Raw genomic sequence first — 11,368 nt, forward strand, 5'->3', positions numbered from 1 at the left:
CCAGAAGGAAAGAAATCATAAAGATCAGATCAGAAATAAATGAAAAAGAAATGAAGGAAACAATATCAAAGATCAATAAATTAAAAGCTGGTTCTTTGAGAAGATAAACAAAATTGATAAACCATTAACCAGACTCATTAGGGAAAAAAAGGGAGAAGACAGAAATCAATAGAATTAGAAATGAAAAAGGAGAAGTAACAACTGACTCTGCAGAATAACAAAGGATTATGAGAGATTACTACAAGCAACTATATGCCAATAAAATGGACAACCTGGAAGAAATGGACAGATTCTTAGAAATGCGCAACCTGCCCAGACTGAACCAGGAAGAAATAGAAAATATGAACAGACCAATCACAAGCACTGAAATTGAAACTGTGATTAAAAATCTTCCAAAAAACAAAAGCCCAGGACCAAATGGCTTCACAGACAAATTCTATCAAACATTAGAGAAGAGCTAACACCTATCCTTCTCAAAATCTTACAAAATAGAGCCGAGGGAGGAACACTCCCAAACTCATTCTACGAGGCCACCATCACCCTGATACCAAAACCAGACAAAGATGTCACAAAGAAAGAAAACTACAGGCCAATATCACTGATGAACATAGATGCAAAAATCCTCAACAAAATACTAGCAAACAGAATCCAACAGCACATTAAAAGGATCATACACTATGATCAAGTGGGGTTTATCCCAGGAATGCAAGGATTCTTCAATATACGCAAATGAATCAATGTGATACACCATATTAACAAACTGAAGGTGAAAATCCATATGATCATCTCAGTAGGTGCAGAGAAAGCTTTCAGCAAAATTCAACACCCATTTATGATAAAATCCCTCCAGAAAGTAGGCATAAAGGGAACTTTTGTAAACATAATAAAGACCATATATGACCAACCCACAGCCAACATCGTCCTCAGTGGTGAAAATTGGAAACAGTTCCACTAAGATCAGGAAAAAGACAAGGTTACCCATTCTCATCACTATTATTCAAGATAGTTTTGGAAAGTTTAGCCACAGCAATCAGAGAAGAAAAAGATATAAAAGGAATCCAAATTGGAAAAGAAGAAGTAAACCTGTCAGTGTTTGCAGATGACATGATATTCTACATAGTGAATCCTAAAGATACGACCAGAAAACTACTAGAGCTAATCATTGAATTTGGTAAAGTAGCAGGATAGAAAATTAATGCATAGAAATCTCTTGCATCCCTATACACTAAAGATGAAAAATCTGAAAGTGAAATTAAGGAAACACTCTCATTTACCATTGCAACACAAAGAATAAAATATATAGGAATAAACCTACCTAAGGAGACAAAAGACCTGTATGCAGAAGATTATAAGACACTGATGAAAGAAATTAAACATGATACAAATAAATGGAGAGATATACCATGTTCTTGGATTGGAAGAATCAACATTGTGAAAATGACTATACTACCCAAAGCAATCTACAGATTCAATGCAATCCCTATCAAACTACCACTGACATTTTTCACAGAATTAGATCAAAACAATTCAGAATTTGTATGGAAATGCAAAAGACCTCGAATAGCCAAAGCAATCTTGAGAAAGAAGAACTGAGCTGGAGGAATCTGGGTCCCTGACTTCAGACTATACAACAAAGATACAGTAAACAAGACATTATGGTACTGGCAAAAAAACAGAAATATAGATCAATGGAACAGGATAGAAATCCCAGAAATAAACCCACGCACATATGGTCACCTTATCTTTGATAAAGGAGGCAAGAATATACCGTGGAGAAAAGACAGCCTCTTCAATAAGTGGTGCTGGGAAAACTGGACAGCTCCATGTAAAAAATGAAACTAGAACACTCCCTAACACCATACACAAAAATAAACTCAAAATGGATTAAAGACCTAAATGTAAGGCCAGATACTATCAAACTCTTTGAGGAAAACATAGGCAGAACACGCTATGACATAAATCACAGCAAGATCCTTTTTGACCCAGCTCTTAGAGAAATGGAAATAAAAACACAAATAAACACATGGGACCTAATGAAACTTAAAAGCTTTTGTATTGCAAAGGAAACCATAAACAAGACAAAAAGACAACCCTCAGAATGGGAGAAAATATTTGCAAATGAAGCAAGTGACAAAGGATTAATCTCCAAACTTTACAAGCAGCTCATGCAGCTCAATATCAAAAAAAGAAACAACCCAATCCAAAAATGGGCAGAAGACCTAAACAGACATTTCTCCAAAGAAGATATACAGATTGCCAACAAACACATGAAAGAATGCTCAACGTCATTAATCATTAGAGAAATGCAAATCAAAACTACAATGAGATATCATCTCACACTGGTCAGAATGGCCATCATCAAACAATCTACAAACAGTAAATGCTGGAGAGGGTGTGGCAAAAAGGGAACCCTCTTGCACTGTTGGTGGGAATGTAAATTGATACAGCCTCTATGGAGGACAGTATGGAGGTTCCTTATAAAACTAAGAATAGAACTACCATTCGACCTTGCAATCCCACTACTGGGCATATACCCTGATAAAACCATAATTCAAAAAGAGTCATATACCAAAATGTTCATTACAGTTCTATTTACAATAGCCAGGACATGGAAGCAACAGAAGTGTCCATCAACAGGTGAATGTATAAAGAAGATGTGGCACATATATATAATAGAATATTACTCAGCCATAAAAAGAAACGAAATTGAGTTTTTTGTAGTGAGGTGCATGGACCTAGAGTCTGTCATACATTTTGAAGTAAGTCAGAAGGAGAAAACAAATACCGTATGCTAACACATATATATGGAATCTAAAAAAAAAAAAAAAGTCATGAAGAACCTAGGGCCAGGACGGGAATAAAGGCACAGACCTACTAGAGAGTGGACTTGAGTATACAGGGAGGGGAATGGGTAGGTTGGGACGAGGTGGGGTAGTGGCATAGACATATATCCACTACCAAACGTGAAGTGGGTAGCTGGTGGGAGGCAGCCGCATAGCACGGGGAGATCAGCTCGGTGCTTTGTGAACACCTAGAGGGGTGGGATATGGAGTGTGGGAGGGAGGGAGATGCAAGAGGGAAGACATATGGGGATATATGTATATGTATAGTTGATTCACTTTGTTATATAGCAGAAACTAACACACCATTATAAAGCAATTATAGTCCAATAAAGATGTTAGGAAAAAAATACGTTCAGATTTATGTAACATTATGCATGTTGTCTATGTAATCTATGGATCTGTGAATAAAGAGATCACTGAAGAAGAAAAAAAGAAAACATTGCAGTATCTTACATCAACTTTTTAGAGTTACAGAAAGAGAGAAATTATGTTTATGAAGGTTAATATCTTCATTTTTATTGACATGGGCTGGAAGTGCTTAGTAACATTCTTGTTAATATAGGTCTATTAAAAGAGTGGTCAGTTTTTGTTACAAGATTATGAAAAATATTGTATGAAAAATATACTGGAGAAAAAATAATTGGTAGCATAAAGACAATTTATAAAGTTGTTGTAGTAGTTTATAAGAAAAAATATGAGGGCTCATACAATGAAAATGACAGTATGAGTGGAAAGAAGAGTGAGAGTCAATAGACATGTCTAAGATTTTACCCAGAGCACTTGGTAACCAATTAGATAAGAATGAAACGTGAATGAAAACTAATTTGGTGTGTGATTATAAGAATTAACTGAAATAATGTAAATACTTAGCAGATTGCCTGGCATGTAGTGTTACTTCAGTAAATATTGGTAATAATAGTAATAATTATTATTAGAAGTACTTATTAAAATATATATAAAAATTATACATGTTGTTGGTAGGATCACATTAGGTAAAAAAGGGAGAAGAAAGGATAGTCTTAAACATCTTTGGGCTGTTGCCCTAGCAATATGAAATACCTGTGTCTTCCTGAGAAACATTCAACAGTCAAGGATAGAATAAATGTGAAGATCAAGACATGAGCAATAGTTGCATCTCCTTTGATCGTTTGGTCTTTCTCTCTTTTCTTCTATCATTGCATCCATTATCCTGAAACCAAACCTAGGCTTGGTTGTTCACTGCTTATAAGCTAATAATTCAAGTGTCAAGTGTCAGTAGAAAAGAAAGCTGCTTTAATCAGAAAAGCCAGCAATCTGGGGAGAAGGTGAACTTGTGTCCAGAGACCAACTCCAGAGTTTCTGCTCAACCCTGACAGTTTTTTTTTTCTTTCTTTTTTTTTCTGACAGTTTTTAAAGAGAAAAAGAGAGGGGGAAGAATCTCAGTGAATCATCGAGGCAGGGCCTTGGTTTCTGCATCATTCTCCATTAAATGCAGACTGGCTGACTCCTTCTTCAGATGTTACCTTGCCTGTGTGATCTGCCTGCAGGATTGCTAAGGGGGCTTTTTGGGGTAGACAGATAGTCATGTTTTAACTCCTTAAATCTTCATTCTTACTTCTACTTATCTAGGAAAAGAATCAACAGATTAGACAAGGCATGGTGTGCATTCAGGAGAGCATAAGTCAGGAGTTAGTTTCAATTGTTTAGTGATCTCATTCCCATAATTAGGTTCTTTTAAGGTTAGAGTGGAACAGAAATAGGCAAACAGGAAAGGGGCAAACGAGTTGCTTTCAATCCCTGGATGCCACTTTCCCTCTTTTCTACTTCTGCTCACATTTTCTCCATGGTGAAGGTTTATAACCAAAATTCCCTGTTGCTGCCTAATCACCGTTATTTTTCTTTACATGATAAATTTATTATGAGGACAATATTTGGAATTTAACATTTGCCAATAATCATTCTGCTCAAGAAAGATCAAAATTATTTTGTCATTTTTTTCTAGAAAAATATATTTTCTTCATTTAAATTATACTTTCTAACAGACTTCAGAGTCTTTTTTTTTCAAAAAATGAACAACAAACTGACTTCTATTGCCTATCTATAATGTATAGCAAAAAGTTCAAATTTATTCTGTGACATATAAGACCTTCTGCAATAATGCCAAAATCTGACTTATTTGCCCTATCTCCAATTATTACCTCTTTTGCACTTCATGCTCCAGCTACCAATATTTTTTTCCTGTTCCCTGAAAAAGTCATATTCTTTAATACCCTACTCTTTGCACATGTTATTTCTTTTCCTGGGAAGCCCTTTCCCAATTTTTATGTATTGAATCTAATTCTGATCTGTCAGCCAAACTAAATATCATTTCCTTTGAGATGTCTTCGCTCATTTCTTCAAAGGGTGAACGTTTATCTTGCCACAGAGCTTTTTCAAACCTCTATTATAGAATTTGACATACTGTAGTTATTTGTGGACATGTCTGTCTCTTTAAGATTGAGCTACTAGAGAGAAAAAAAATGGTATTCTAGTCATTTATACATTCCCTGGAGCACTCATCAGCATGATTGACAAGTAGTAGTTGCTCAGTAAATGTCTGAAAGCAGGAGGAGTAAATGAGTGAGTGAATGAATGGGTAATTTAATGAAGTCTTATGACTGACCCTATGGCAGACACTAGGCTCACTGTGGTGCTCTTGCAGTGCATAGACTATTTTCCTTGTAGGGCATAATTATTATTAAACTGAGAAATATGTAGGGACATCTAAAATAACCTATAAATCCTTCCCAGGAGATGAAAAAATGTTTCTATTTAAGGCCTAGGTGAAATGAATGAGACTAAAAGAATAATGAAATGAGAAGATCAGTCAGCCAAGTGTGGGGGAGAGTAATTAGGGCTGGTGAGGAGTGGCACTAATATAATAGTGAAGGCTGGGTTGGAGATTATTAAGCTTCCAGAAAATAAAAAGCTTATGACAGGAATACTTTATCAGAGTAAAGAGGGAGAGAAATTATAGATTAGAACTGAATTTGTCATGGCTCAAGACAAGGAGTAGGGACTGAGTTTAATCAACAGTATTTATAGAGTTCATACTATGTGTACCAAGAGAAAAGTATAACTAGGCACTAGGTAACAAATAAAAAAATGACGTGAGTTGGCAAATAGCAACAAAGCTCTAAAGATTTAATTTGACTTATCTTACACACTGACTTTGCAGTATCTCCAAATGTAATTTTGTCAGATCTGATTCGTGGCAAAATATTGTCTTGTTCTTTGTAGTTACAGGTATCCCTACTGAGAGTCATTTTCTCTGCTGGATTTATGATCTCAGAGCCCAGAGCTTTAGAAAAATGGATATTTGTTTCACTAGATGGAATTGGGCATAGAACAGAGACTAACAGTATGCTCACCTGCAAGTTTTAAGTGCTATGGAAAGAAAAGCTCTTTGAGGGTATTGCCAGACTCTACTATTATTTGTGCATTTAGTTTATGGCAAATAGTTTTAAAATCCATCCTAAGAGCTATTCAGAATCATAGTGGCTATATCAGTGCTTCAATCAACTATGAAATAGAGATCTATATTCAGAATTTACCCTAAATTGCTCAGAATTCTAGTCTTTTCTCTTGTGAACATTGAAACACAACATAGGTATGTACTGCTTAGGAATTCTCATATTCAAGTATCTAAATTTAGAGATTATAAGAAGAAAATTGGAGATTTTCCCATAATAGAAGGGTATTAACTGTGCAAAAGCATTCACTAATGAGTGTCTTAAGATCTTTGTGTGCATCTGGAAGATACGTAACATTACACAAACTACACACTATTTTCAAGGTGCATATATATTCTACAAAAGAGGCCTATCTGTAGTAATATATACACTAACTAAAGTACCAACATAAAATGATATCAGGAAGTTCCAGATTCAACTTTTAGTCAGGCAATTTTTCTATAAGGAGAGTTGACCCAAAAGGGTAAAAAAATATAATTGCCAGATTATATGATATCTATCAGGTCACCTCCTATTGAGTTAATAGCACTTACATGGGAGCAATGAAGCTGAAACATTCCAGGGAAAATGCAAGCAGGTTGGCAAAGCTGGTATATCTGGAGGAGATGAAGAGATTGATGAAGAAGAGCAAAGAAATAAAGTAAGTAGACACAGTTGTAGAAGGAGTTATCTGTGCTCTAAGACTTTCTTGAGGGATCAACAACCTTACCCACACAGGCAATGCCTTCCTTCACTAGTTTTAAAGGCACATACCTGGGACCTGCCATCTCATAGTTAAAAGAGATAATTTTATAATAATTGTTAGTGTTCAAGAATTGGTTTTGTACTCTCCTATTTTTAATGGTTCATGGATAGAGACCATTGCTGGAATTTTTCCCATTACTGAATATGATAAGAAGTTAATGGAAATGTTGTCTGAACAGCAGTTTGCTATACCTTAAATCTAATTAGACATATTCTTTCATCAAAGATGTTCATTTGATCCTAAAAGTTGATTCTCATCTGTACAGATAAACAAAAAGCAAACAAAAGAAAATTAGATGACTGCCAATGTACATCAGAGGTAAATTACTCTCACCAAGAGTTACAATAAAAGAGACACATGCTATGTAGTTAAATATTTAAGTCCTCTTCTATCCTGAAATACCAGTACATTTATTTTTCTTTTGGCATAAACTTGATAGTTTCTTCTGGGTCCTAGAATAGAGAATGTGCTGACATCCATTAGTTCTTGTTATTACTCTTTAAAGTAGATCATTATTTGAAAGCATTCTGATAATTGTCAAATACAAGTAAAATTTTTCTGTTTCCCCTTGTAGTGGAAAAGAAAATGCTGTATTAGAGTATTTGGAAAAATGAAATAAAAAGTGCTAAGAAAACACTTTTATAGCTAGGGGTAGTATTTTCAACAAGATTATGAATAAAATTAGCATGATCAAATAAAATCTAAAATAGTCATCAAGTGCCATGATCCAATTTATAAGAAGCTCTTCAGCTAGGGCTTACTGAATCTTAACCAGCTCCCATTTGTGAACACTGCTTACCACTAGATATACAGTATCAGATAATTTACCAATTCTACCCTGGAAAAATACTGAATTCCTTGGATGTCAAAACCATTATTCTAATATTAATTTCTGATGAAAGATGGGGGATTTTTTACTTTAACTTCAAAATGGAGGAATATTTTTCTTAGGAAAAACAATTTTGCTTCATCAGAGAGACCTTTCTGAGGGCTCTGTGTAAAGCCCAATAAATTACACATATATTGACCTACCCATTTTTGAACAAATTGAGAAATATAGACATTGTTACTTAAGAAACAAAACATCACCTTTTATAGCTGAGAAATCCCAAAGTGGTGGATGCATTTTAGAATAAAATCCAGATAGGCAAACTATTAGACATCAGAATGAGAGATTTACCCAGACAGTGACAGGAAGTAATGGACTAAGACCTTCCTGATATGTGTTAAGGAAGAGCATAAGAGTAGTAAAATTCCAAGCAGAAAATAATTTGAAACTAATTATTCTTTTCAATCTTACTGGTTAGTTTAATCACCGCAAATTGCCTGGGGCGGGGCAGAGTGAGTAAAGGAGAAAGTCAGTGCCAGAATTGTGTTTATAAACAAAGTGGAAAGAGATTAGCAAAATAAACAATTTTAAAGAAGAGTAAGATCATTGAATATGTAATAAAAATAAACTTTCCTAAGGGGTTTATGATACCTTTGATTAAAACACAGAAGTTAGCCTACTGAATAAAATTAAGATTATATTACGTCTTATTGCACTATTATGCAGAAAAAAGTATGATTAAGATGTTTTTAATTGAGAAGTTCTGAAGATTAAATTAAATTTGAGTTGTGGCTAATAAATTGAGAATAATCAAAGGAGGTCTACAAGAGTGAATCTCAAGGTCCAGCCATGCTGTTGCCACTTTATACGGGAAACAGCTTAGGTAATAAAGAATTGGAGAAGACTTTTAAAAATGTTAATCAAAGTAGTATAAACACAATGACATAAGAAAAAAGTAAAGCCTTCATAATTCAATAAGAATGTTAACATAAACAAGTTAGAAATTGACAAACATGACTAATTCAAAAAGACACTAATGACAACTATAGTGGGAACTTCCCAAAATAGTGGAGACTTCAACTATCTACTGGCAACATATTCAGTAGTCAATTTAAAATATTGTCAAGTCATTCATGGCAAGTCCTTCATGGCAAGTCCTTCTTACTAAATATATAAATATAGAAATTGAAGGGTAGATAATTTTTGTTGAAATGATAAATTTAGTATTGTATATGACATTTCAGTCATATGAAAAGTATACAATCTATGAAACTGTGCATCATTTTATTGTAAATATGGGAAAATAATTTTTGTATTAAATTCTGGGCTATTTAATTGGCTTTCATGGTCCACCTGTGAGGAATGGACTATTCTGAGAAACACTGTCTAGAATATAAAAATGTCCAAATATATCCTCAGAGTACCTAACAGAGACCAATAATTAGTAAACAAATATTAATCTAAAAAAAGGTAAAAAATGAAAATACCTAATAATTTTCAAGTATCATATAGTTCCTCAAACACTGAGGACAAAATGTATATAAGTTAACAGACCCCTAAAATATATGTGCTTTATTTTCTGTACTTATTAATAAGCAATTAGTAATCTCAGATACAGATGACATTTTATAATTGTTAATAATGAAATTGATGTTATATGTATCATTTAATAATTGTAGAGAAGTAAGTCCACAACTTGCCAATTGATCAGCAGTCATTGACATAATTGATTGGAAAATTTTAAATTAATAAAACATTTTTTGAGCAGTATTAGTTTTACAGAAAAACTGAATGAAAAGTATAGAATTCTCCCACCAATTTACCCTATTATTAATATCTTGTATTAGTGTAACATATTGTTTACAACTGATGAACCAATATTGCTTCAGATCTTTTGCTCATTTTTTAATTGGATTGTTTACACTGCTGTTGTTGAATTTTAAGAGTTTGTTGTATATTTTGGATACCAGTTATATACCTGATATGTGTTTTGCAAATTTTTTCCCCATCTCTGTGGCTTGTTTTTTTTTCTCTTAACAGTGCCTTTGGCAAACAGAAGTTTTTTAAGTTAAATAAAGTCCAACTTATCACATTTTTTTCATTTATAAATTATGCTTTTGGTGTTGTATCTAAAAAGTCATGGCCACTCGTGTTTTGTTTTATTTCGTTCTGTTTTGTTTCTTTTGCATGTATGTTTCTTTGTTTCAGTTTTTGTTTGTTTGATTTTATTTTTACCATTTCTCTGGGGTTTTGTCTTTTTATAACACAATTTCTTTTTTATTTTTTTATGTTTCTACTTCTATGTTGTTTTTCTGTTGTTCTGTCTTCTTTCCCCTTTTTCTTTTTCTTTCTTTTATTTTTTATATCATTTTTGTTGGTTTGTTTTTTTCTTTGCTTCATTCTTCAGTTGGCACTCTGCTTTGGTTTTGTTTTTTGTTTTTGTCTTTTTATCAGTTTTCTTTTTAATTGTTTGATTTCATAATTGGGTTCTTTCATTTGTCTGGATGCTCTCTTGCTTTTTGTGTTATTTGGTCCTGTTTTTGTTTCTTCTGTGTGTGTGTGTGTTTCCTTGTTTCTGTTTTGTTTGTTTGATGTTAATTTTTACCATTTGTCTGGGATTTTGTTAGTCTTTTTTTTTTTTAATCCCTTTTATTGCTGAGATGAGCGAATTACAGCATCTTGGTTCCTCGACCGGAAGTTGGCCCTGAGGCTCTGGGGTGGGAGCACTGAATCCAAGCCTCTGAACCAATAGAGAATTCCCGGCCCCAGGGAAGATTAATTTTTGACCGCTCTCACTGAGGCCTCTATCTGAATCCAAGACGCAGCTCCATCCAAGTGCCTGTAGCTCCCAGTGCTGGACACCTCACACCAAACAACAAACAAGACAGGAACACAAATGAACCCATCAGCACACAGACAACATAAAGTCATACTAACCTCACAGACACCCCAAAACACACCACCTGACATGGCCCTGCTCATCAGAGGGAAAAGACTCAGCTTCACCTACCAGAATGCAGGCACCAGTTCCTCACATCAGGAAGCCTATGCAAGCCACTGGACTGACCTCACCACTGAGGGCAGAGAAGAGAAGCAAGAGGAACTACAACCCTGCAGCCTAGGGAAAGGATACATCAAATACTGTAAATTAGACAAAATGAGAACACAGAGAAATATCTTGCAGGCAAAGGAGCAAGGTAAAAACATACAAGGACAAATAAATGAAGAGGAAATAGGCAAACTACATGAAAAAGAATTCAGGGTAATGATAGTAAAGATGATCCAAAATCTCAGAAATAGAATAGAGAAAATACAAGAAACTGTTAAAAAGGACCTAGAAGAACTAAAGAGCAAACAAACAGTAATGCACAACACAATAGATGAAATTAAAAGTACTCTAGAAGGAATCAGTAGCAGAATAACTGAGGCAGAAGAATGGATAAGCGAGCTGGAATATAGA

At 34.3% G+C, this 11,368-nt stretch overlaps 2 long non-coding RNA genes across 2 annotated transcripts in view; both read left to right on the top strand.

The window, feature by feature from the left end:
• The window catches only part of LOC309653145, an 823,893-nt gene that overhangs the window by 143,965 nt on the left and 668,560 nt on the right, over positions 1-11,368 (top strand). The gene's annotated exons all lie outside the window — the stretch shown is intronic.
• LOC309653144 overlaps positions 1-11,368 on the top strand; it is a 59,499-nt gene that overhangs the window by 6,423 nt on the left and 41,708 nt on the right. The window lies entirely within an intron of this gene.

Source organism: Balaenoptera physalus (assembly GCF_965194825.1).
Source record: "Balaenoptera physalus genome assembly, chromosome: X".
NCBI classification, from domain to species: Eukaryota; Metazoa; Chordata; class Mammalia; order Artiodactyla; family Balaenopteridae; genus Balaenoptera; species Balaenoptera physalus.